We start from the raw sequence: 25,003 nt of genomic DNA on the forward strand, positions 1-25,003 counted from the left end.
TCATCCATCAGTGTTAACTATTTCTCAACTTTATTCAGGAAACTCAAAGCAACGTGTCTGCATAGACTGAGCAAATGACAATAGTTTAAGCAAACAGAATTGAGCAGCTCAGCAATTCACAAGTACTGTTGCGCTTTAAAATGTTGCTAATTAGATGCTAGCCTATGTCTACAGTCATAAGTAAAACCTATACAAACATCATTTTCATGGGATTCATAGTATTGAGGAAACTCCAGAAACACAGAAGGGACACCTGCCTGGGTTAAGATGGCTAGCCTTGTTTACATGAGATGGTGAAGAAGGGAGGGATTATCAGTAGGTCTGCAGATAATCTACTCCTAGAAGAGGAGGAAAGTCTCATAAGCAAATTTCTAGGAAGAGGTGACACTGTCGATCATCATGCAAATACAATAATGAATTACCCTCTGGCATTTTCTATGAGAGAACTCTTCTTGGTGATGTGTTGGTTGATTTTCCCAGGTGGCTTACTATTAAAAATCTGAAAATTTCAATCAGAAAAAAAAATATTTCACTAAAATTTTCCCATACAACTGTCTATTTAATGAAAATATAAGGTAATACCCCAGAACGGAAATGGTGCCAACTGTATAAATCCTATCACAAGCTACCACTTAGACCCTCAGAGGTTCCACCACATGTTCTAAAATCATGTTTCACTTGAACGCTGCTGTTTGCAGGATGCTCTCCATCTGACAATTCGGATGTCTGTGTTATCTCAACAATGACAAGCTATGACTGGAAGGCTCAGTTGGCCTTCATCAGGCCCAGCAATGGTGAGAAATTGAAAGACAGAAGAGCACAAGATGGCAAGAAGCAGTGTTTACTGGAAAGGAAGCTGTTTATGAAGGAGCCCTGAGGGAAAAGTGAACAAGGTTTAGCTTGAACAAAAGATGAAACATGAGAAAAGCAGATGCCAAGTTACAGAAGGCTCTGTGGACCATGCATGGCAGTCGTTTGAGATTAATTCCCAAAGCAATAAGATACAATGGAAGTGGTTTAAAAATAAAATGACTGGGTTTGGGTAGGATTTTTTGGAAACAATATTCCATAAACACTATGGAGAAGGCATTAAAGAAAGGCAAGACATTGAGGCAGAAAAAATTTAATGTCGTAAAAATAAAGCATACTGACTAAACATGTAACATGATGTTTTAAGCTTAAAAGTGTACCCAGTAGAAACTTGAATGTACACACTTAAGGTCAAATCAAATTTCAAAGAATGAACTTAGTATTATTTGCAATAACCCCTGTTGGAAATGACTTAATTATCCACCAACAACAAAAACAGTTGTGGAAATGAACAAATTGCGGGTACAATAGCAATGTGTATACTTCTCACAATTTTAATAGTACTCTAAGAAAACTAAACACAAAATGTATCCTCTATGCTTTCATGTATGTAAGTTGCAATGTAGGATGCATTACCATACTAGACAGAGGACCAATGGTTCCTTTCAAAGTAAAGTGATGTCTGGAAGGGAGTGTCTACCGAGTTCCTAGGGTACTCGTAATGTCTTGTTTCTTGGTGGGGATATTGGCTCATTGGTCTTTGTAACTAGGTATCCTTCATTGTTTCTGTGTGTGCTCTTCCATGTATATATTACATTTCAATATTTAGTTACCTGAAACAAACCAAAATGTTGTTGACATTTTCATACCTAGGAGAGTAAATACAAAGCGAATTAATAAAAAAAAAAAAAACAATGTCAAAATCTGAGGTTTTGTTTCCACAGTGGTCTTTACAGCAGTAGCTAGGCACTTGAAAGACATAATAGTTTGTGTTGGCTTAGTTTTTGTCTGAGAATATTCTGGTGAGTTGGCGACTACTAAGTTTGGCTTAACTAATAAAAAGCGAAGTTCAAAAAATTCAAAACATGGAATAGAGAAGAATGTGGGACTACTCAAACAGATTCACTCACAGAAAGAATGTTTCAAGCCTGTGCATGCAGGGAAAATTATTTACTTATTTATTTATCCACTCTGTCTGTCTGTCTATCTGTCTGTCTGTCTTTCTATCTTTCTATCTATCATGTATGTATCTATCTTTTTATCTATCCATCTATCTGTCATTCATCTATATGTCTATCTCTTTCTATTTACCCATCTGTCTGTCTATTTGTCCATCTATCTATCTATCTATCTATCTATCTATCTATCTATCTATGGAGCAGTTCATGTGCTAGAGAGCACAAGCTTGGAGAGCTTTGGACAACTTACTGGAAACAATTCTCTGCTTGCAACAAGTATGGTTCATCAGGCTTGATAGCAAGCATCTTTCCTCATTGAGCCATCTCACCAACCCTCCTGTACTTAATTCTGTCCTCAATCAGCGAGTCAGTTAAGAAATACCAGCCCTGCTTCTTAGGCGTTGATTCAAAAAGACTACATAACCTGGGAGAAGTCCCTCAACCACACATTTCTATAGAGTAGAAAAACGGGGTGAACTGACACACTTACCTTACATCTCAAGATCTCCAGCCACATGACAAGGCATCTGGGGAGTTAAATAGCTAAACATTAGTATCCAAGAGTGACATAGAAGCGAGCACTGGACCAGGAGAAAGTTAGGGGTCGAGATGACTCAAATATAGTCTCTGATGCACAGATGATTAAAGGCAAAGGGAGGTACAACACCAGCAGGTGCAGGTCCCCAGAGATGGTAGTCATGTAAGATGTCTTAATATATATGTGTTATTTTTATTGCTTGATAATAAAGCTGTTTTGGACAATGGCTTAGCACGATAAAGCCAGGCAGGAAATCTAAACAGATTATATATATATAGAGAGAGAGAACAGGCAGAGTCAAGGAGACACCATGTAGTTACCGATGCAGAAAGATAGCAGAACCTTACCAGTAAGCCACAGCTTTGTGGCAATACACAGATTAATAGAAGTAGGTTAATTTAAGGTGTAAAAGCTAGCTAGGAATATACATAAGTCATTGGCCGAACAGTTCATAATTAATATAAGCCTCTGTGTTTCTTTGAGACTGAAAGTTTGCAGGACTGGGCAGGAAAGAAACTTCTACATGATAGAACTAAAACACCCATAAAGACAGACAAGTTGGGTCATAAAGCAAGGGTAGAAAATTCTCATCAGGCCATTTCTTGGTGTCACATTGACCATAATTCCACACCTACCCCAATCTCAGATGTCACACAAGAATACAGGGAGAAGAATGAAAGGAGAGAGATGACTATGGAATCTGAACTCTAAGCTGGGAAACTGAATTTCACCACCAAGCAGAAAGAAGGAAAAAGGATCTATTTTGCAGCCTTGTGTAGTGGGAGGCCACTAGTTAGTTCCTAGCTGCTCAGTCCTGAAAGAGTCACACAGAAATCATATTGTTTGCAATACTGTTTGGCCAATTGCTTAAGTGTATTCCTAACTCTTATATCCTAAACTAGCCCATTTCCATTAACCTGTGTATCACCACATGGTTGTGGCTTACTGGGTAAAGTTCCGATGTCAGTCTCGGGTGGGGCAACATGGCTTATCCCTGACTCTGCCTTCTTCTTCCCATCATTCAGTTTAGTTTTCCCTTGCCCTGAACAGGCCTAAGCCAGTTTCTTTATTAACCAATGGTATTCACAACATACAGAGGGGAATCTCACATTGCCTCCCTTTTTCTTTTTAAATAAAAAGAAAGGTTTTAACTTTAATATAGTAAAGTTACATATATAAAACAGTTATCAAGCAAGAATTACAGTTACAATGTTTATATCTACTTTATCTTTTATGATAACTAACAAAAACTATAACTGTAACTATCTGTTCTTCAAGTCCATCAAAGACTCCAGTAGGAGATAATATTACCTAAGTAAACAGGTAGTGCATTGTAGGCAACTTCCAAAACTCTAGAATTGACAGAGACATCTTGCTGTCTGGACAGTCATCCAATGTTCTTCTGTATCATTGGAACATCCATCTTCAGCCTACAGGCCCATAGTATCTGACTTTCCCATAAAGCAGGAAATATCAAAGACAGTTCTGCCTATATTGGCAGTATGTCAGTTACTTTCTTCTGTGTCCAGCAGAATGTCTAGCAGATTCTTTCATGAAGCAGAAACTCTGAAAAATGATCTTATTTTTATGCAAGTTCAGCAGTCATTTCTCTGTGGGTCCTGCATGTCCAGTTTCTACAGCATAGCATCAAGTAGTTCAGGCAAGAGCAATTTCTTGCCCAAATGGCTAGAAAACTCCATAAAGAGCCTCTTTGACACCCATCTTCCTCTTGAAGTAATTGGTGCTGCCAGGAGCAGATGTGTCTCATGTCAAAAAATGTCCTAAATTCTTAAAACATTTAAATGCCATATTCTGAAGGTCCCTGAAAAATTTGAAGAATGCCTATCTAACTGAAATATATCTCTATATATCTAGAAAACCTAACTAACATGACTACAAAACTATTATAGATGATTATCTACTAATTTATATTTCTTATTTATACATTACATTTTTAAATGAGCTGCACAAACACAATACCTTAATCAAAAGCAGAAATACATATACACAGTATCAATAGACCAAAATCCATACCAATGCAAAATATCCATCTCTGTAGTATATCCCCCATTTAAATGTAAACAAACCTTTATAAGCAATATTTGGGAATATGGGCATAGTCATTATTCAAACTTCTTCCTGCTGTTTATTGGGCAAAGCAATTTTTTGAGAGGTGTTCAAGGTGATCCTTCAAGGGTCTTGTTCCATCAAACAACATTAGTCTGGAAGCAATCCACAGGCTCTCATCCTCCGTGGAAACAAAAGAAGAACCTCTTTTCCAAAGCAATATATCCTTAGATTCAAATTTTGAAGTCAAGAAACCTTTAAAACATATGTGTTGGTTTAGCTTAGCAGCCCCCAGAATCAAACACCTCTCTGCAGTCAAGAAATTCAAAGAAAACACAACGATATACATAATCCAGACTCTCTGTGTATATTCCATCTTTATGTTGCTTATTTTCTTTATTCTTTTATTACTTTTTCTACAAGTTTACTCTGTCTCTTTAAGGACTTTGTTTTATTTTTTTATTATAAACCATTTACTTCCTTTTATAACTCTTTATACTCTTTTTCTTCTCTCTCCCAAGCCTATATAGATTTATCTAACACTGTGATCCATTTAGAGGTCTTTTTCATCTGAATTTGTTTTTATTGTGTATGTGTAATCCTTTTCTGACCAGGATTGTTTCCTAAAATGCTAAGTGCTTCTTAAAAAGCTAAGCAGCGGCATGACTAGGACCAAGACTGATTTGCCTTTTGGCTCTGCCTAGTTGAACTTGGTGAATGCATGTTCACTGCCTCTGCAAGCAGCACACACTGCTCCAGTTCCAAGTATGCAGCAGGTTTATGTTGTGCCATTAAGCAGTTTGTAGCACTCTGCTCACAGAACCCATTTAAATGCTCAGCCTCCTGAAAGATCCAGAATTTGTGCTGGCAGCACAGCCTAGGAAGCCGCCATTTTGAAACCATATGGTTTTTGCTGCTACTGCTGAGTCAGGAAACTGTCTCTTTAAAAAAAACCTTGCCTTTGTTTGCTTTTAGAAAACAGAGCCCACCCACCCCCAAAAAATGCTTAACTTTTTTTTTCTAGAATTCCTTTTTAAGTCTTGTCAGGTTTTATGTGGATTTAGCTAGCACATGTTGGGGTGCCAATGGGAGATCCTTCTGTCTATGTGTTGCTTTTATTGGTTAATGGGTAAAGAAACTGCTTTGGCCTATGGCAAGGAAGAAGTCAGCTAGGTGGGAAAACTAAACTAAATGCTGGAAGAAGGAAGGTGGAGTCAGTGAGAAGCCATGTAGCCCTGCCAAAGACAGATGCTGGAACTTTACCCAGTAAGCCACAGACTTATGGCAATACACAGATTAATGGAGATGGGTTAATTTAAGATGAGTTAGCCAGAAATACACTTAAGCTATTGGCCAAACAGTATTGCAAATAATATAGTTTTTGTATGGTTATTTCGGGGCTGAGGAGCCATGAACAAACAAGCAGACTCCTATTACAATCTTGAATCTAGAACATAATTGCAGCATGTAAAAGGATCAACAAGCAGTTTTGAGGGCCCAGTTGTTATTCTCTTCACATCCAGAAAGATGGCCTCCTAAGGTATGAAGAAACAAGTGTTTGGCAGCTATGAGGGAGGAACTCTTGACACATTAAGGTAAGGATTAAGAAGTAAAATGAAAGCAGCTGTCACCAATTGAGAATCTATAAACACTAATCCTTCTCTCAAGATATAAAAGGGATGGATGAGACCTTCAGGTGTCTTCTGGGTCACTATCTGACTATCTGACTATCTGGGTCACTATCATGAAGGAAAATGCAGAACACAAAGTAAGCTGTTCTCCTATGTAGTTTGAGACTTAGGCATGGGAATTTTGCATTTGATAATGTTTATTCATATTTTGCAATGTCTTCCTAGCAATTTAAGCCATCTCTTAGCTGTAAAGCCACCATGAAAAGAGAGAAATAATTGGCTGCATCATTTCCTGTAACTACAGTTCCCCCCAAAAGCAGTCATCAAATCATTGCCTAATATCTGTGTGTAAGGTAAATAGTTTCAACTTATTTAGCCTTCCTTCCTTCCTTGTCCTTCTTTAAGATCTGTTTTTAGGTTCTCAGTGCTAAAACCTTTTTGAAAAATATGAAGATCAGAGGAAAACACAATGCTTTTATAAGGAGGAAAATTACCCATCAATTTTATGACATAAGAGATAATGTTATTTTAAACAACACCCAAGTATTGCTAATCTGTAATACGGTGTTTTTAAGAGGTGAACATTAAGTGGATTCTTCCCTGAATGTCATTATCAAGAGGTGCTTTAATGGAACAAGAAAGGTCAGGGACTTGTTCATGTTCAGACCGCTAGCTCAGTAGAAGCAGGACTATGTTTCCATCCTCTCTCTCGCCTACTCTCTGTTTCTGGATAAGCCCCCATCATCTGACCTGGACCAGTGTGCTGGCCTCTTCACTGCTATAGCCCAAATATTCACATCTTTCCTCCTTTAATCTACATTCTAAACTTCATCCAAGTTCTTCTCCAACGATGGCATTAGTTTTTCAGTTAAAATTTCAAAATGACCTTCAATGCTCTGAGGACAAATGATAAAGATCTTAAATGTTCTCTTTGAAGTGTGCCTCTTTGGCCCACTCCACCACACAACCACACCTTTTCATTTCAAAACGCAGTCCTTTCTCCTTCCTTTAAATTTCATCAGGCCAGATGTGACTAGTAGGCCTTTACACATGCAGTTTTCTCTGCTTGAAATGCTTGTTCCCTTCTTTTTCTCTTTTTTCAATTTTTTTGCTGCTTTGAACCAGGTCCTCAAGCCATCTGTTATCATCTGTTAGATCTTCTCTAACCTCTGCGTATTCCAGGTAATCATATAACCATCGCTCCCCCATGGCTGGTATGGTTCAAATATGAGATGCTCCCACAAGTTCATGTACTTAACATGACAGTGCTGTTGTAGGAAGTTGTGGAACCATGACTGGCAGGAGATTGGGGGGTTAATGGGGGAAAGACTGTACAGGGTTGCAGCCTATCATCCTATCTATGCTTTTGGACTAAGTTATCTGTTTCCAGGTTGTGACCAGGTCCTGAGAAATGATCCTTTATCTTGCATTCCTGCCAGTATTATCAGAAGTCATAATAAAATTATAATTGTGTCATTGCTGAGTTTGTTATAATCTCTTTCAGCTTTTCTACCTCCTTTAAAATTTCCCTCACCATTGCCTGTTGAAAGGGGGCTTATTTTACTTTTAACCCTACACTATTTCTGATTTCTGTCCTTGCAAGATGCTTCAGGATTATACTGTATATATTCTATCCCAGTCCTAGAAATATTCACTCATAAAGAAAAATGGTCCTTTCTATTGAAATAACACACACACACACACACACACACACACACACATATATAAACTGGGTGGTGTTAGGTATACTGAGAGATGATGTCATTATTTCTAGGTTTTCCATACAAAAATTTAAAAAGGAAGAAAATTTAAAGAGAAAAAGAGAGAAAGAGTGTGTGTGTGGTCTGTGCATTTTAGCATATATAGGGATAGACAGAGATAAAGTCTTTCACGTTGAAGTAAGCATGAATTTGTAGCCAAACCTCCAACTTCAATCCATTAATTTAGACATCTCCCCTTGTTCACCTAAACCTCTATCTCAAACAGTAAAAATCTGGTTACACCCATCTGCCTTCCTGTTACTAAGCTATTCAATCACAGTAAGCTTGGATAATAACTTCAAGTCATTGGCTCATGTCTCTGTAAAACACAACTTTATCAACTAAACTGTAGAGCTTTCGTGCAGGTCTTTTTGCCTTTAGCCCATTGATTTCCACTCGTTTGCAGTGTCGCTTAGTTCATCTCTTTTTGTTTTTTCAGTAAGGCTGTTTTGTGCCTTGTAGGGAAGTTGAAGTCCTCCTTCCATCCTAGGTTCCTTTCTTCCCTCAAAGGACTCCTTGGAGATTTGCAATGCTTTGTGCTTTATGATGACATCCTCCCAGTCTGCTCCAAGCAAGCAAATCTCAGCCTGGCTTTACTTATCCATCTTGTTTTCTAGATTTGAACATACACTTTGCCTTGGGGCCATAAAGAAAGTCATAGACATTCAGTGTTCAATGTATTCTACCACTTCTTGTTGTGAACGGGAATGAAGACTTCTAAGTTCTTCCTTTACATTGTGTTAATATCAGTGGCTGCTGCTATCATTCAGGGCCATGTAGATGACCAGGGTCTGGGCCACCACCTGGGGCCATGTTAGAATCTGGGCCCCATAAAGATCTGAGTGACTTGGGATGCTACTCCGGGTCATGGCAACATCTGGGCCCAAGCTGCTGCTGAAGGCCACATCTGGGTCCATGGTCCTGCTGCAACTGAGGTATGTGTCAATATTCTGCCTGTGTTAACATGGGAGCCCATTCAAACCATGCATGTAGAAGTCTGAGAGACATTCAGAGAAGATTTCATTCTTCACTGGCCCTGGAAGAGCTGACCCATGTTGACTCCGGTGTGGGAGAGATGGCCCCACCCCTCATAGGAAAGCTGGCTCCACCCTTCAATATGGATGTGGGAGAGCTGGCTTCATCCCTCATTGGAGAAGGTGGTCTCAGAGGTCCAGACTGACCAACTCAGCTACCAGACAGACACACAATCAGGCCTTTGAGTTGGTTCACCCCGACATCTACCCCATCTATGACCTGCTAGAATGAGTGAAGGGACTGGTCCCATGGAACCATAGCCACAGGATCTCCATGACTCATGGCAAAAACGGGATATCCAAGAAGAGATTCAATTTATGGAAATAAATGTTGCATCTTTTCTTGATATCCTAGTTTTCAATGTTATTGCTATGAATTTTTTCAGGTTAAAACTAATTGTTGAGGGGGTAGAAACATGTATTTTGACTCCATAATAGATGTGTATGAAAATATAAAACAAATGAGGTATATAAAGCAATTAAGCGTTGACAGAGATCTATTACTTGCCAATGTCCTGACACTAAGTGACTATGAATGCTTAGCCCAACGGAGTTAGCTGTATCAGCCTTCCCACATCAACGTTTCAGGGAATATGACACTCAGAGTCCTGGACATGACGAGGCTGATGTATACATGAATTCACAGCAGTTGTGGATCCCTGCATAAGACCTGCATAAATTCAAACCAGTCAAAATTCCAGCATGGATGCCAGAGGGCCCCACTTCTAGCTAAGGAGCTATTGTCGAGTGGCAGCTGCTGAGGAAGGGAGAATCCATTGTCTTTGGAGACACGTTTGCTGATAGGCTGTCTATAGTCTGGTGGATGACCCTAGAGCTATTTGCATTTGTTCAACATTCATTGGACTCAGGGAACTTATAATAATAATAATAGTAAATATAGTAAATAATAATAAAAATAGGACATTGCAGTCAGAAGGGATATGGGTTTAGGAGTCTGGGAAAAGTTGAAAATAGGTAGAAGAAGATGGATAAAATCAAAAATATATTGCATACATATATGAAATTTTCAAAGAATAATAATATTTGCATTTTAACTAATTAAAAATTTAAAAGAAACACAAGAAGCTAAAATTTACACTCCTAAAATTAGCAATTTTTCAGACATTCATAATTTGAATCAATGAAAGAACCATTTTATTTTTGCTGGAGTGTTGTATCTTAATGGCACACAATTTTTGTTGTTGGTTTTGGTTTTGGTTTTTAATTTTTAGTTGTCTGGAACATTTTTGCAGTTGTAGTAGAAATTGAATTCCACATAGAAAGTTTTTATGTGATTTGTTTTAATTTAGTGTTCATCATTCAATAAAGTCATTAAAATATATCAAACCAGACTTTAAAATATTTATTATACTTTTGTGATGCTTTATTTTATAAAGGGTCAACATTTTATATATCCTATGACATAATTTAAAATATAATATAATATAATTAACATGCAGTTACATGCTAGTTGCCCCACCAGATTAGCAATAGAAACATTTCTTTCACAAAATTCAGAGAAAAATTAAATTTGTCCAAGTTTTGATAGGGATTTTAATATCTATACATGATATTCAAGAGTTCCAACCCTCTGAAGACATGTCATTGCATATCTACAAACCCATTTAGGAAAGAGAGATATGTTTGTTATACCCTTTCTTCACAGCTATTGATAGTAGTTATTCATTACATTGAATGTTACATGTAATTACATTATAACAAAGTGGCATTGTGGTAAGATGATTTATTGGTTTATAACTTCTAAAAACTGCCTTGTTGCTTACTTCTGGTTCTATATCATTTTAAATGAGAACAGACCATGTTGGGGAATCTATCACTCGAGAAGCATTCATAATTGGTTTTTCAGTAGTTGTTGAAGCATGTGTTAAGGCATTACTCAGAAGATGAAGCTACATTTCTTCTCAACAAGCTGAGAACGTGATTTAGTATAGGCTTTTCTGATAACAAACAGAATGGAGATTTTTCTATTAATTTAATTAAGAGCCTAAAGCCCCCAGTTTTGACAAAATTTATTTAAAACATATGAAATGGATGAGAGACAGAATTTTATAAAAGTATCCTGACAAAGTTATGTCAAAATTATTTTTGTTTTGAATCTTACCTCCATTCTTAGTTCACTGGATTAAACTATATCATTCTAAGTGCAAAAATAACAGATATAATTACTAGTAACTTGAAGGGTACTGGAAAAGTATTTTTGGTACAACTCCCAGCATCTGAGAAAATAAATGACTTCAATAATGGCTAGCAAATCTTTACAGGTGAACTGATTTACTGTTCTATGCAGGAGCAATAGGCCACACATCTTCATCATCACCGGCAGCAGATTTGGTGAGAAAATGGGCGCAAAGCAGCCACACTAGTCAGCTATACAGGCCAGGCAGTGGTGGCACACACCTTTAATCCCAGCAGCCACATTAGTTAGCAATGGAGGCCAGGCAATGGTGGTGCATGCCTATAATCCCAGCACTAGAGAGGAAGATAAGGTAGGATGAGACAGAAATTTGCTCTCTTTTTAGTCTGAAGATTTCATAGAGGAAAAAGTACTCTAGTAAATTGGCTTCTTTGCTTTTCTGATCTTCAGTTTGAACCCCAATATCTATCTCTTGGTTTTTATTGGGCATGTTACACTTCTCTCCAGCAGCCCCGGAACTTCAGTGATGGAAAATCAAACCAAAGGCCTCATTATAAGGTTGGCTGAATTATAGCACACATTTTAGTCTCAGCCTCAGAGGGTGCCAACAGTTAAAGTCAGGGCATTAATAGGTAGAGAATGGGATGCCGCAACTTGGGATGGGGAAGTGTGGGAGGACTATTGAAACTGAGAATTTTGAAGCCTCGGATTCTCAGGGATTTATCTTGCTTGAGGAAATAATGGCCTTAGCCCCACCCCTTGAAATATTCCTTTTTAAAGCTTTCACTGAGGAAATTAATCCTTCAGTGTCTGCTAAACCAGCAGTGACTTTTCTAAAGAAAATCCCAGGTAGGACAATACTGTGTTCCTTACGGCCCACCAGTTATTGCCTCTAGACCTATAACCAGACTCAAGGTAAAAGCTGGCTTTTAGAGGGAAGGAAGAAAGTGTAGTCCATGCGGTATAAACTATACTACTAAGGAGCTTAATGATTTGCTAATTTAGTCAAGCATAATTCTGGGGAATATTTGTGGAAATGCATGTTAAGGGTGTGGGATAGGGTAAAAAAAATAAAACTAAGCCAGGCGGTGGTGGCGCATGCCTTTAATCCCAGCACTCGGGAGGCAGAGGCAGGCAGATCTCTGTGAGTTCGAGGCCAGCCTGGTCTACAAGAGCTAGTTCCAGGACAGGCTCTAAAAAGCTGCAGAGAAACCCTGTCTCGAAAAACCAAAAAAAGAAAAAAGAAAAAAAATAAAAATAAAACTAAATCAGACTGAGTATATTAATATGGACTCTGAGTGGAGAGTCTCAGTTTAATATGGAAGCTTGCGCAGTTGAAAAAAAGGTATCAAAAATTTGTTTGAATGGTTGATTGAAGAGTTTATCAAAAGATGGCCTACTGAAAAGGTGTTGGAAATGCCTGATATCCCTTAGGTTAGAGTTGATGAAGGCATTTTAAATCTCCAGGAAACTGTAATGTCAGAATAGGTATGCTCTGTAAAACCCAATCCTTCATGTGGTGCTTTGAAAGAAAATGGCCCCAAAGGGAGTGGCATTAATGGGACATGTAGCCTTGCTGGAGGAAGAGTGTCACTGTGGAGGTGGGCTTTGAGGTCTCCTATGCTCAAGATATCACTGCCTGCATGCCACCAAGTTTCACCATGGTGGAATGGACTGAACTTCTGACCTGTGAGTGAGCCACCCCAATAAATGTGTTCTTTTATAGGAGTTTCCGTGCCCACAGTGTCTCTTCACACAATACAAACACTGACTAAGACCATCCGCAACGGAAAGGCCCAAAGACATGCCCTTCACAAACACTGTAAGCCATAAAATAGCAAGAGGGGCACCAGCATAGTTGAAGAGTTCTGGTTTTTTCCTTGTGCCAGACCCGAGGGTTGGAGATGCTGCTGCTCGATTGGATGAATTAAATGTAATGGTTTTAATTTGGCTCAAATAGCCGGGGACAGGTGGCAGCATTGAATCACCAAAGGCAATAGGATCATAGTTATTATAATGAGCAACACAGAAAAAAACAATATTCATAATGACCAAACCCATAAAGGTCAACACAGGCAAGGTGAATTTTATAGTGGCATGACTCATTTGGACATTTGAAACTGGCTAATCAATCATGGTGCTTCCAAGCATGAAATAGATTGGAAAAAAAAAAAAAAAACTCTACAGCACTTCTGTCTGATCTGTGTATAAACAGAAAAATTCTCAAAGAAAAAAAAATGAAAAAAAAGGCTGCACAGGATCATAACAAAAAGCAATCCCTGCCATGAATCAATTTCCAATCTTTTGCCAGTTTACAGACCCACAACCCATTGAATGAAAGGGTGGCCATGTTCACTTTAGGTAGGACCCTAATAAGATACTAAATAGTTTTACAATTAGCCTTTTTCCCATCCCTTCCAAAAAGAAACTATGGCCTCCTAAAAGGATAACTGTACACTTGATGGGAAGGGAAATAATCAGATTTTCTGGGGTTTGTTGAGTATTGGTTCAGAATTCACACTAATTCTGGGAGGTCCCAAGTAACATTGTGGTCCTCCAATTAAAGCAGGAGCTTATGGAGACCAGGTGGTTAATGGAATTTTGGCTGATGTCCAACTCACAGTAGGTCCAGTAGGTCCCCAAACTCATCCTGTGGTTATTTCCCCAGTTCCAGAATGAATAATTTAGATATATGTACTTAGAAGCTTGCAGAATCCTCACATTGCTTTCCTGACCTGTGGAGTGAGGGTTATTATGGTTGAAAAGTCTAAATGGAAGCCTTTAGAGTTGCTGCTGCCAAAGGAAGTAGTCAATCAAAACCAGTCTTGCATCCCTAAAGGAACTGCAGAAATTAGTGCCACCATCAAGAACTTGAAAGGTTCAGGGGTGGTGGTTTCCGCCATATTCCCTTTATCTCTTCTCTCTGACCAGTGCAGAAGACAGATGGATCATGAAGAATGACCGTTGACTATTGAAAACCCAGTCAGGTAGTAACTCCAATTGCAGGTGCTGTACCATATGTAATGGTACAGGGAGTAAATTAACACATCTCATAATATGTGGTATGCATAATATGCAGCCATTAACTTAGAAACTGCCTTTTTATTAGTAATGTCTGTAAAGACCACCAGAAGCAAATTGCTTTCAATTGTCAACAGTACATCTTTACAATTTTGCCTCAGGCATATATTAACTCTACTGTCCTGAGTCATAATGTAGTTCGAAGGGATCTTGATTGTCTGTCTCTTCCAGTAGATATCACACTGGTACACTATATTGGTGACATTATGCTGATTGGATCAAATAAGTAGAAGACAGAAACCACTTTGAATTCATTGGCAACACATATGCTTATCAGAAAATGGAAAGTAAATCCAACCAAAACACAAGGACCTTCTACCTCAATGAAATTCTCAGGAGTCCAGTGGTGTGGGACATGCCGAGATAGTTCTTCTAAGGTGAGGGATAAGCTATTGCATCTAGCCCTTCTCACAACTAAGAAAGAAACACAATGTTTAGTGGGCCTATTTGGATTCTGGAGACAGTACATTCCCCACTTGGGTGTGTTACCCTGCCCCATATACCAAGTGAGTAAGAAAAGCTGCTAGCTTTGTTTGGGGCCTCGAACAGGAAAGAACAAGCTCATCAACAGGTCCAGGCTGCTGTTCAGGCTGTTCTACCATTGTACCATAGGATTCAGCAGACCCTATGGTACCTGAGGTGCTAGTGGCAGTTAGGAATGCCTTTGGCAGGCTAGTACAGGTGGATCACAAAAATAAATGAGATTTTGGAGCAAGGCAATAATGCCATCTGAGAACAACTATTCTCCTTTGGAAAGAAAGCCCTTGGCTTGCTATTGGACCTTAGTGGAAACCGAAAATTTGACAATGGGACACTAAGTTACCAAGTAAGCTGAGCTGCCCATCATGAACTGGGTGTTATCAAATCCACTATAAAGTGGTGAAAAGGGGAGTATTTATTTCCCCTTACTGTCACCCTGTAGCCCACTGAAAGAGTGTTTGCTTCCTATTCCTGCAACCCTTAATTCTGATGGCCTAAAAAGTTTTGTTTCCACAGAGGGAGTGCTCTTGCCAGGAGCCACAGCAAACATTCCATTGAACTGGAAGCTCAGGTTTCCCCCTGGTCACTTTTGGCTTCTAATGCCCTTAAACCAATAAGCTAAGAAAGGGATAACAGTGTTAGGAGGGATGATAGATCCAGATTACCATGGGGAAATTGGATTGCCTCTCCAGAATGGAAGTAAGAAAGATTATGTTTGGAGTACAGGAAATCCTTTAAGGTGTCTCTTGGTGATACTATATCCTGTGATTAAAATCAATGGGAAGCTATAACAGCCTAATCCAGGCAGGATGCTAAAGGTCACAGACCCACCAAGAATGAAGGTAAGGGTCACTCCTGTAGCAAAAGAGCCAGAGTCTGCTGAACTGCTTGCAGAGGGAGGAGGAATTGCAGAGTGTGTAGTAGAGGAGGGAGTTCTAAATACCATCTAAGGCCATATGATCAGTTACAGAAATGAGGATTATAATTGACTTGAGTTCTTCTGCTGTATTTGTTAAGAATGCATTTGTACAGATATTTGTGTTTTCTTTCAATTCCCTTATCATACATTGTAACATCAATTAAGTTAGCATTTGTAAGTTTGAGTTACTAGAAAGATGACCCCCCTATCTATTCTAAACTTACAATGCCTTTGTAGTTAGTTGTACAAGGGATAGTTATATCATGTTAGGTGTAATCATGGCCTGGTTAGATATATAACACATTTGTAATTGGATATGGGATAGTTATATAGTTTAAGTGTTATTATGACCTGATTCTTGGTTTCATTTGGAAATTAATCATGACATAAGGAGATATGATTGTGCATCAAATTGTGATGGCTGTTCTTGGTTGTCAACTGCACTTTATCTGAAATGAACTATAATCCAGGAATGAAAGACATAATTGTGATTCAGATCTTGAGGCAGGATGACACAGCTCTTTAATAGGGATCTTGAGGTGGGAAGGTACACTCTTAATCAGGGCCACGCCTTCCTTCCCTGAAGCCTATCTAAGGACAATGGAAGTAGGAAGGAAGAGTGTTCATTCTTCACCTGCTTAACGTCACCTTGTCAATACATACAGAAGACCAGCTGAGACATTCAGTCTTGTGGAACTGAGCAACTACTGGACTCTTATGCTTTCCATTCACAGATACCCATTGCTGGACTGAAGCTTATCAGTCACTTCAATAAATTTCCATTTATACAGACAGACAGACAAATGATAGATGATAGATAGATAGATAGATAGATAGATAGATAGATAGATAGATAGATAGATGATAGATAGATAGATAGATGATAGATAGATAGATAGATAGATAGATAGATAGATAGATAGATAGATGATAGATAGATAGATAGATGATAGATAAATGATAGATGATAGATAGATAGATAGATAGATAGATAGATAGATAGATAGATAGATAGATGATAGATAGATGATAGATAGATAGATAGATAGATAGATGATAGATAGATAGATGATAGATGGATAGATAGATAGATGATAGATAGATAGATAGATAGATAGATAGATAGATAGATAGATAGATAGATAGATGATAGATAGACAGACAGACAGACAGACAGGTAGATGATAGATAGATAGATAGATAGATAGATAGATAGATAGATAGATAGATAGATAGATGATAGATAGATAGATAGATAGATAGATAGATAGATGATAGATGGATGGATAGATAGATAGATAGATAGATAGATAGATAGATAGATAGATAGATAGATAGATGATAGACAGACAGACAGACAGACAGACAGGTAGATGATAGATAGATAGATGATAGATAGATAGATAGATAGATAGATAGATAGATAGATAGATAGATAGATTCATTCTGTAGGCTCTGTGATTCCAGATGCATGACTGGTGCAGACTGTCAACATGACACAACCCAGAAGCATCTGCAAATAGAGTCTTCATGAGGAATTCACTAAATCAAGTTGGCCTATGGGCATATCTTGGAGGACAACCTTGGTTGTTAGTCAGTGATGGAAGACTCATCCCACTGTGGGTCACGCCGTTCCCTAGGACTGGGCCCCAAGCCATGTAAGAGTGAAAAATGGTGTCCAAGTCAGCGAAGACTGTGCATGGATTCTCTCTCTGCTCTTGACTGTGAGTGTAGTATTTTAAGTTCTTGCCTTAATTTTCTGCAACAATGCACTGTAACCTGGAACTGTAAACTAAAACGAGCCCTTCTCTCCTCTATGTGGCTTTGTCCTCAGGTTGTTTCCACAACAACAGAAATGAAACGGTATCAATGGCAAAAGTGCATAAGGAGAGCGATGAATTCTAACTGGATTGTTCCTGTTGCAGTTTTCCCATGTTTTATCTTCACAGACGCATTTGGGGAAATTCCCAAGGACAAACTTTGCATCTAGTACGTGAACTACAGCACTTGTTACACTCTGTGAGGTAATAGAAAACATTGAAGTTTACTGTAAGATTTGGTTTGATGAATCCACACATTTGACAACCAGGTTTTCTAAATTGAAATGCCTGGGGAAGTGCCATAGGGCTCAAGCTAATCTCTGAGAGTTTCTCTAAAGAATCCCTTAACGTTCTGACAGTGGAGCACATTCTGCAGCTACATCAAGAGACCTTTTCAGATCAGCAGTCAGAGCTCTGACATGCTTCTCTCTGGTACCCTCAGTGTGCAGGGCCTAGAGGCATAAGGAACAGTGGGTCTAATTACAGATCAGGAGGTTCTGATACCCTCCGTCATGAGACAGCTCAAATTCAACATGTCAAGAGAAAATCATGCTGATGTTTATAGAGGTGATCTACCTAATCCCGATGCTCTCTCAGTGGAGCTTATCTTTCAAGTAATGAAGTGAAAATATAGAGATAGAGATATGAAGCTTCACTCCACAACTTAATGAAGCCCTTCTCATATCTAAAACTGAGTGTTTTATCCAATATATATATACCTTGCAGAAGGTACTGTATTCTTCCTGTGATGAAGGTTGAGAACAAATGCCTTAAAAATCAATGAAAATATTCTTTCTAGTTTACTTTCTACTGATGTGATATGATACTAATGTAACCAAAGCAACCCAAGGAGGAAAGGGATTGTTTGGATAGCAAGTTATAATTAATTATCAGTGGAAGCAAAACAGGACTCAAGCCAGGAATGTAGAGGGAAGAACTGAAGCAGAACCCATGGAGGGATGCTGTTTACTGGCTTGCTCTCTTGACTTGCTCGGCCCTATTTCTTACGCCACCCAGGCCCATTTGTCCATTGGACTAGCCCTCTACAGCAATCATTAGTTAAGAAAACATCCCCACAGACTTGTCTAAAGGCAATCAGATGAAGGCTTTTTCTCAATTAAGTACTCTCTAGTGTTGGCAGAAGCTGTTTGTTTGTTTCCCGGCGGCCCAGACTCCCAAAATAATCACACGGGAATCTTTATGAATTGCAATACTGTTTGGCCAAAAGCTAAAGCATATTTATGGCTAACTGATAGCTTAACTTAACCCCTTTCTATTATTTTATATTTTACCATGAGGCTTGTAGCCTACCAACAAGGTTCCAGCTGGTGGCGTGCATCTTCTCTTTTGGCTCCATGGCGTCTCTCTGACTCCGCCTACTCTCTCTCGATATAGCTCTCTTCTAGTCTGGCTATATTCTGTTGAGCCACTCTTTATTAACCAATAAAAGCAACACATATACAGAAGGACTTCCCACACCACTCTAGCTCATATCAAATTGACAATTTAAATTTGATGTAAAGTGTGATTTTGATTTAATGATGGACACATTTGAGACTCTATAAAGAAATCAAAGTGTCCTGCAGATAATTCAGAAACCATTAAAAAGACCAAAGAGACTAAAATGTGTTTTGTCTAATATTTGAAATTTGTAAGAAAAGTCATAAGGTGTAGTATGACACTCTCTGCAATGGACCTCTGTTAAATATGTGAGCCATTAATAATCTAATTAGTCAAATTGCCTATATTAAAAAGCTTATACATTAAATTCGTGTCTGTTTTTCTAGAAGATAACATTAGAAATTCTGAACCTCACCTCTGAGTGATCTCTACTCCTGGTACTCTGGAATTTTTTCAGTTAAGTTTTTTGAGATGTTGCACATCTTATCATTGTGAATATAGCTGTCAGATATTAAACTAGCAAATTTTTGAAGTAAATAATTTCAACATCTGAGACTTTCTAAATGAGTTAATGAAATCAAATGACCTAACCTCTCTACCTCTTTTCCCATCTAATAACTCACTTCTTACTATGGTTACTGAAAGAATTAAAACAATGTAAGTGAAACATATGGATTATTATTAGGTACATAAAAGTGACTATAAATGCCTTTGTTATACAAAGATGAATCAAATCCAAGAGTTCCCAGTAAACATTTAAGAATGTCACATCTGAGAGGAATTACATATAGACAGTAACAAGAATCCAAGGTGAAATTTTCATAATCAGAAAAGAAGATTTAGAATGTAGTTATTGGTAGACTGCTTGCCCAAAATCCATGAGATTCTGGGGTGAGGGTTGACTGACCTATCAGGGAGTCATCCTGGAAAAGACTGATTATTCTCCTCTCCACACATATTGATTGCCTCTAGCTCTGCATCTGGATGTGGGACGTTGTAAAACTTCTCCTGTTCATATTGACACATCAACTGCTCTTGTCCTTTCACATATCTTCTTTAGAGAACCATAACCCTGACATTGATTGAGTGCAACATCGGTGTCACATCTAGAAAACACTATCTTGCAGCAGGCATCCTACTCCCCTGGCTCCTACAGTATTTTGCCCTTTCTTGTGTGATGCTATCTGAGTCTTAGGTGTGGGTTTGTCTTGTACATATACCACCTGAGTTATAGCATCCAACCATCACTTGATCTGCATTGCGATCATCTTTGGATCTCTATAGTAGCATGCATCTGCTACAAAAAGAAGCTTGATGAGGGGTGAGAGCTACATTTATTAGCGGGCATAAGATTAACTATTTAAAATACACCTAGGAATTATATTGGTTTAGGACAATGCAGTAGTTGGTTCTCCCCTAGAACCCTTAGCTATTGGATGGGTGCTATGTCCCAGTAAAGTCGTAAATTGAAAATACTGTAACTAAAAAACATACCCAATGCACCTTAGCTACTACACATCTTAGCTTAGCAGAACAATGCACCCAGGGTATAGAAGCTTTCCCAAGGCTAACTGGAAACAATGCCTCTCTCTCTTAGCATTGCTAAAATGTACTCATCAGCACAGCACTAACCTGGGAAGAGATTACACTCAAATTACAGTTTCTAGTCAATATATGATGCTTTCACACATATATGAAGTCAAAGAACAAAGCCACAAAAATGGAAAGAAAACCTGCCAAACAAAAGAAAATAACCAAACCAGAACACAAGATGTCTCATCTTAAGTTGGAGACCATTTGTACACAGTTCCCAGCAAATCAATAACTGAATTATTTGAAAGAAAAGTTGGAAAATGAGCTCAGGGCTGAGAAGAGTAACTTTTTTCTGCATGACTGGATGGACTAGTTTCCTTTAATTTCTTTTTATTTTTCTTCTGAGAGTGCAGAAAAGGAAAGAAAAGGAAGAAAATAGTTACACAATGAGAGACCAAGATATCCTATAGCACTACAGGTCCTTTTAAAAAAATCCCAGTATTGAGTAATTTGATTTGAGTTGTTCATCTTAAAGTAATGCTTTACTGTGTTTTTCAACATGGCAGCAACTAACTACATGTGTCCACACAATAATGAAAATATTAGTAGAAAAAGCTGAGATGTACTTTAAATGCAAAACATACACTGAATTTCAACTTTAATATGAATAAGACTATTAAAAGGTCACACTAATTATATTTCAGACTTATATATTATCATGATGATAATTTTGGCTAACGAAGTTAAGTAAAATAGAGTATTAAAATTAAATTTACCTTTTTAAAATGTAGATTCTGGGCCAGCAAGATGACTTGGTGGGTAGAGGCACTTATACACAAGTCTTATCATTTAAGTTCAGTATCTATATCCCACAAGTTGGTAGAAGAGAAGTAACTCCCAGTAACTGTGCTCTAACCTTCACATACATGCCATAGCATGTACACCAACCCCACCCCCACATACATGTGCGCGCACACACTCATTAATCAAAATGTGGCTACTAGTAAAAGTACAAGAACATCTTTGTGATAAACATTCTGGGCGATGTAGGTGAGATCTGGTTCTATAGATAGCAAAGAGATATCTGAAACTGACAAGTGTCATTAGGTTCCCCACCCTCTCTGAGTTTAAATGAGCAGCAATGACTGCTTAGAGACAATCTCAGACAAGACGAGCTACTGAAAAATGTACAAAACAGCCAGGACACCTGGAAGAGACTTTCTCTGACTCACTGAGTTGCCTGCAAGTTATGCAGTAAGCTCTAGGATTCCAATTTTCATGAAGTGTTATCCATACTAGGATGTGGTTTTGATAATACAGCTGTCTTAGTGTCATTTCTGTCCCTATAAAATACCCATCACCCAAAAATTCATTGATTCACCAAATTGGACCTTGGTGGTATCTAAATCTGTTTGCAATTCACTTCTGTAGGATAATGCTTTTATGTACTGTAAAGATTTGTCACTCATATTGGTTTAATAAAGTGCTGATTGACCAGTAGCCAGGCATGAATTATAGGTGGGGCAACCAGACTAAGAGAATTCAGGGAAGAGGAAAGACTCAGCCTGCAGTTGCCACCCAGATGCAGAGAAACTTGATGAAAATTTTGCGCTGAGGAAAGGTGCGTGGCTAAACATAGATAAGAATTGAGGGTTGATTTAAGTTTTGAAAGCTAGTTGGTGATAGTCCTGAGCTAATAGGCCAACCAGTTTATAATTAATATAAGCCTCTTTGTGTTTTGTTGGGACTGAATGGCTGCAAAAACTTCCACCTATAATTTACTCTCTGGGGTGAATCTCTCCAGAAATAGGGTCAGCCAACAGTTTGAGTCATGTGGATGCAGGTGCCTGGGGAGGACAGATGAAGGCACTGCATCTCCTAGAGCTGGAGTTACAGGTGTTTGTGATTAGTACTTGGGAGCAGTAGTACGGGCACCATGCTGAAGTCCTCTGCTAAGAGCAGCAAGCAAGCACTTTTAACTGTCGGACCATCTCTCTAGCCCCAAAAGCTGTGCTTTTTGCTCCCTACTTTTCTGAACTGTAAGTCTATTTTCCAGTTTTCTCTTTTATTTGTTTAAATATTTTTGAAAACTGTAAGGCTTCTTATACAGCATTCTCCATTCACACTAAAATCAAATGATACAGAACTTTTCATTATATGCTTTCAGAGAGCAGATTTTTTTCCAAACTCTTTTGCTAATATTTTCCCCATTTGAAGTTTGTGGTATCATTCTTTTGATAGTATTATAAAGTGGATAAATGTTGCATCACAATCAGATAGGCTACGACCCCAAACAATTACTTCTGCTTTCTCTGAGAGTCCTTCCTCTGCTCCACGTTCACTGTGTGTCTCGTCTACTCTGTTTTGATTTCATTTACATCTACCTCCCAATTCTAATTCCACAGATCTCCTATAACCTAGTCATTTCTTCAAAACATTTCTTCCTGGAATTATAGTTGCAATGTACATCTTTAATACTCAAAGCAGAATAAAAATAACTTTAATAAGTCGGACGCCAGAGGAAGAAGTCTTTAGGACATAGAATCTAAGGGACCAGGAAAGAAACGATGTTTATTACATCTATGGAATAATGAAGATCAGAGATGTTTCTAATTTAATTTAGATTAACTGGGCATGGCAGGCTGGAAATGGTGACTACAAAAAAAGGGCTCGGATATTATTAAATAAGTTCTGCAATAGAAAACCCTAGTCCTTAAAAACCTAGAGTCTTTTAAGTGGAACTGGCTACACAGACTTGAGCTGTCTTTTCATGAGCCTAAAGCATACAAATATTTCCTTCCTTTTGTGTTTCTATACTTGGCGTAGCACGGTAACATTTTGTAAACATAGCATACCCCAAGAGAAAGCTCGATCTGAGTTTTTATGCTAAATTTTCCCCAATTTCAATTAGTGATGCCACTGCTCGTTAATCCTGGGGTGAATGGGAACCAGCTGCAATCCTTTCGTATAGTCTACAGTTCAACCAGCTGCAATCCTTTCGTATAGTCCACAGTTCATACCCAATGCATCAGGAAGTCCGGTTAGCTGGGGTGAATAGGAACGAGCTGCAATCCTTTCGTATAGTCCACAGTTCATACCCAATGCATCAGGAAGTCTGGTTAGCTGGGGTGAATAGGAACCAGCTGCAATCCTTTCGTATAGTCCACAGTTCATACCCAATGCATCAGGAAGTCCGGTTAGCTCTTACTTCGTGGGTTTCTTAAATGATTATTTTCCCATTCTTCCATGGCTCCTCAAATTATAACAACACGTCATTTCTTCTAACATAACAATAAAAACCCTATGTAAAGGCAAGACTGCAAAGGGAGAAGTCATCAGGAAAACAGAGATCCAATGCCCTTAAAAAGATCAATACTTATTATGCATACTGTCCAACCAAATCTAGAAAAAAAATCAAATATGTTCATAGATCTCATTAACCATGCACAATGGAAATGTCATATCCAATGCCAAAATGGCACAGATATTATTAAATAAAACCTGCTATAACAGACCTTAGCCCTTAAATACTTGGAAGGGACTTCCTTGGTTGAACCTGCTAGGTTTAGTTGCCTCCTCATTGACCCCCCCCCCTCTTTTTTCTCCACAGTCCACATGTAGTCAAATGGTTCAGATCACGTAATTCCCTTGCCAACATCTTTCCAAGGTACCTAGAGTAAAGTACAAATCCTTCTCATGGCACACCATAACTCTTCTGTCCTTTGCCTACCTCTTTAATCTCATCTCCCTCCCCAGGCTTAGGGTCTTCCAGACAGTGTCTTTCTTACTATTGATTAGTATGGCTAGGCTTATCAGGATTTCAAAACCTTTATGCTCCATTCATGTCTATACACAAATGTCCCCTTTAAAGATTGATTCCCTGACCATGGATCTCATCAAAGTTAGTTCTCCCCCTTGCTTCCATCAATTAATCTCTGACCTTTTAACTTGATTTATGATTTTCACAGGGTTTACTTTCCCTTAAAATCACTCGAATATGTGTTCAACTGTCTTCTCGTTTCCCATACCAATTCTCGAGAGATAAAAACTATCTGCCTCATTCATCACTGCACCTCCAATAAATAGAAAAATGCTTTATATGCCAAATAGTAAAGAATTGGTTTTTAATGGAGGAAGAAATGAGTTTTCTCTTATTCAATATAACCATCTAGTAAAAGAAAAGGTGTGGTTTATCTAGTGTCGTATTTTGCATTTACTTTCACCTCAGTTGGCATCTAGGCTTTCTTTTATTTTAAAATAGTATCCAAATGAATTGGTGGCAGATAAAAAGGAAGAAAGCGACTTTCTTCTTGGTGTCAAAAGATTGAGTATGGTGAAAAATCTATTTATAAACTCTTCATTTCTTTACTCTGGTGCTGTAAGTCACAAGATTTCAAATCATAGCACACAAATAAAAACTGAAATATTCCCAAAGCCATTATAAAAAATGAAAGCTACCCTTCTTACCTCTTTGGACAATGAATCTATTTTTATGTTTAGTTCTTTCCATAATTCAAGTAGTAAGGAATTGCACGTTGCAACAAGAGAAAAGGTTTTGCAAGATTAAAGCCTTCTACATGTTGATACCCTCTGATC

General features: G+C 38.3%; 1 long non-coding RNA gene across 1 annotated transcript; it reads right to left on the reverse strand.

Annotated features, from left to right (window-relative positions):
* Window positions 1–418: 418 nt before the first annotated feature.
* Window positions 419–25,003, reverse strand: LOC119824055. The gene is made up of 4 exons (XR_005287015.1): window positions 24,875–25,003; window positions 2,479–2,515; window positions 1,644–1,679; window positions 419–499 (listed from the first exon to the last, which is right to left on the reverse strand). It is a non-coding gene; the product is annotated as an uncharacterized LOC119824055 (long non-coding RNA).

Source organism: Arvicola amphibius, chromosome 9 (genome assembly GCF_903992535.2).
Source record: "Arvicola amphibius chromosome 9, mArvAmp1.2, whole genome shotgun sequence".
Classification (NCBI taxonomy): Eukaryota; Metazoa; Chordata; class Mammalia; order Rodentia; family Cricetidae; genus Arvicola; species Arvicola amphibius.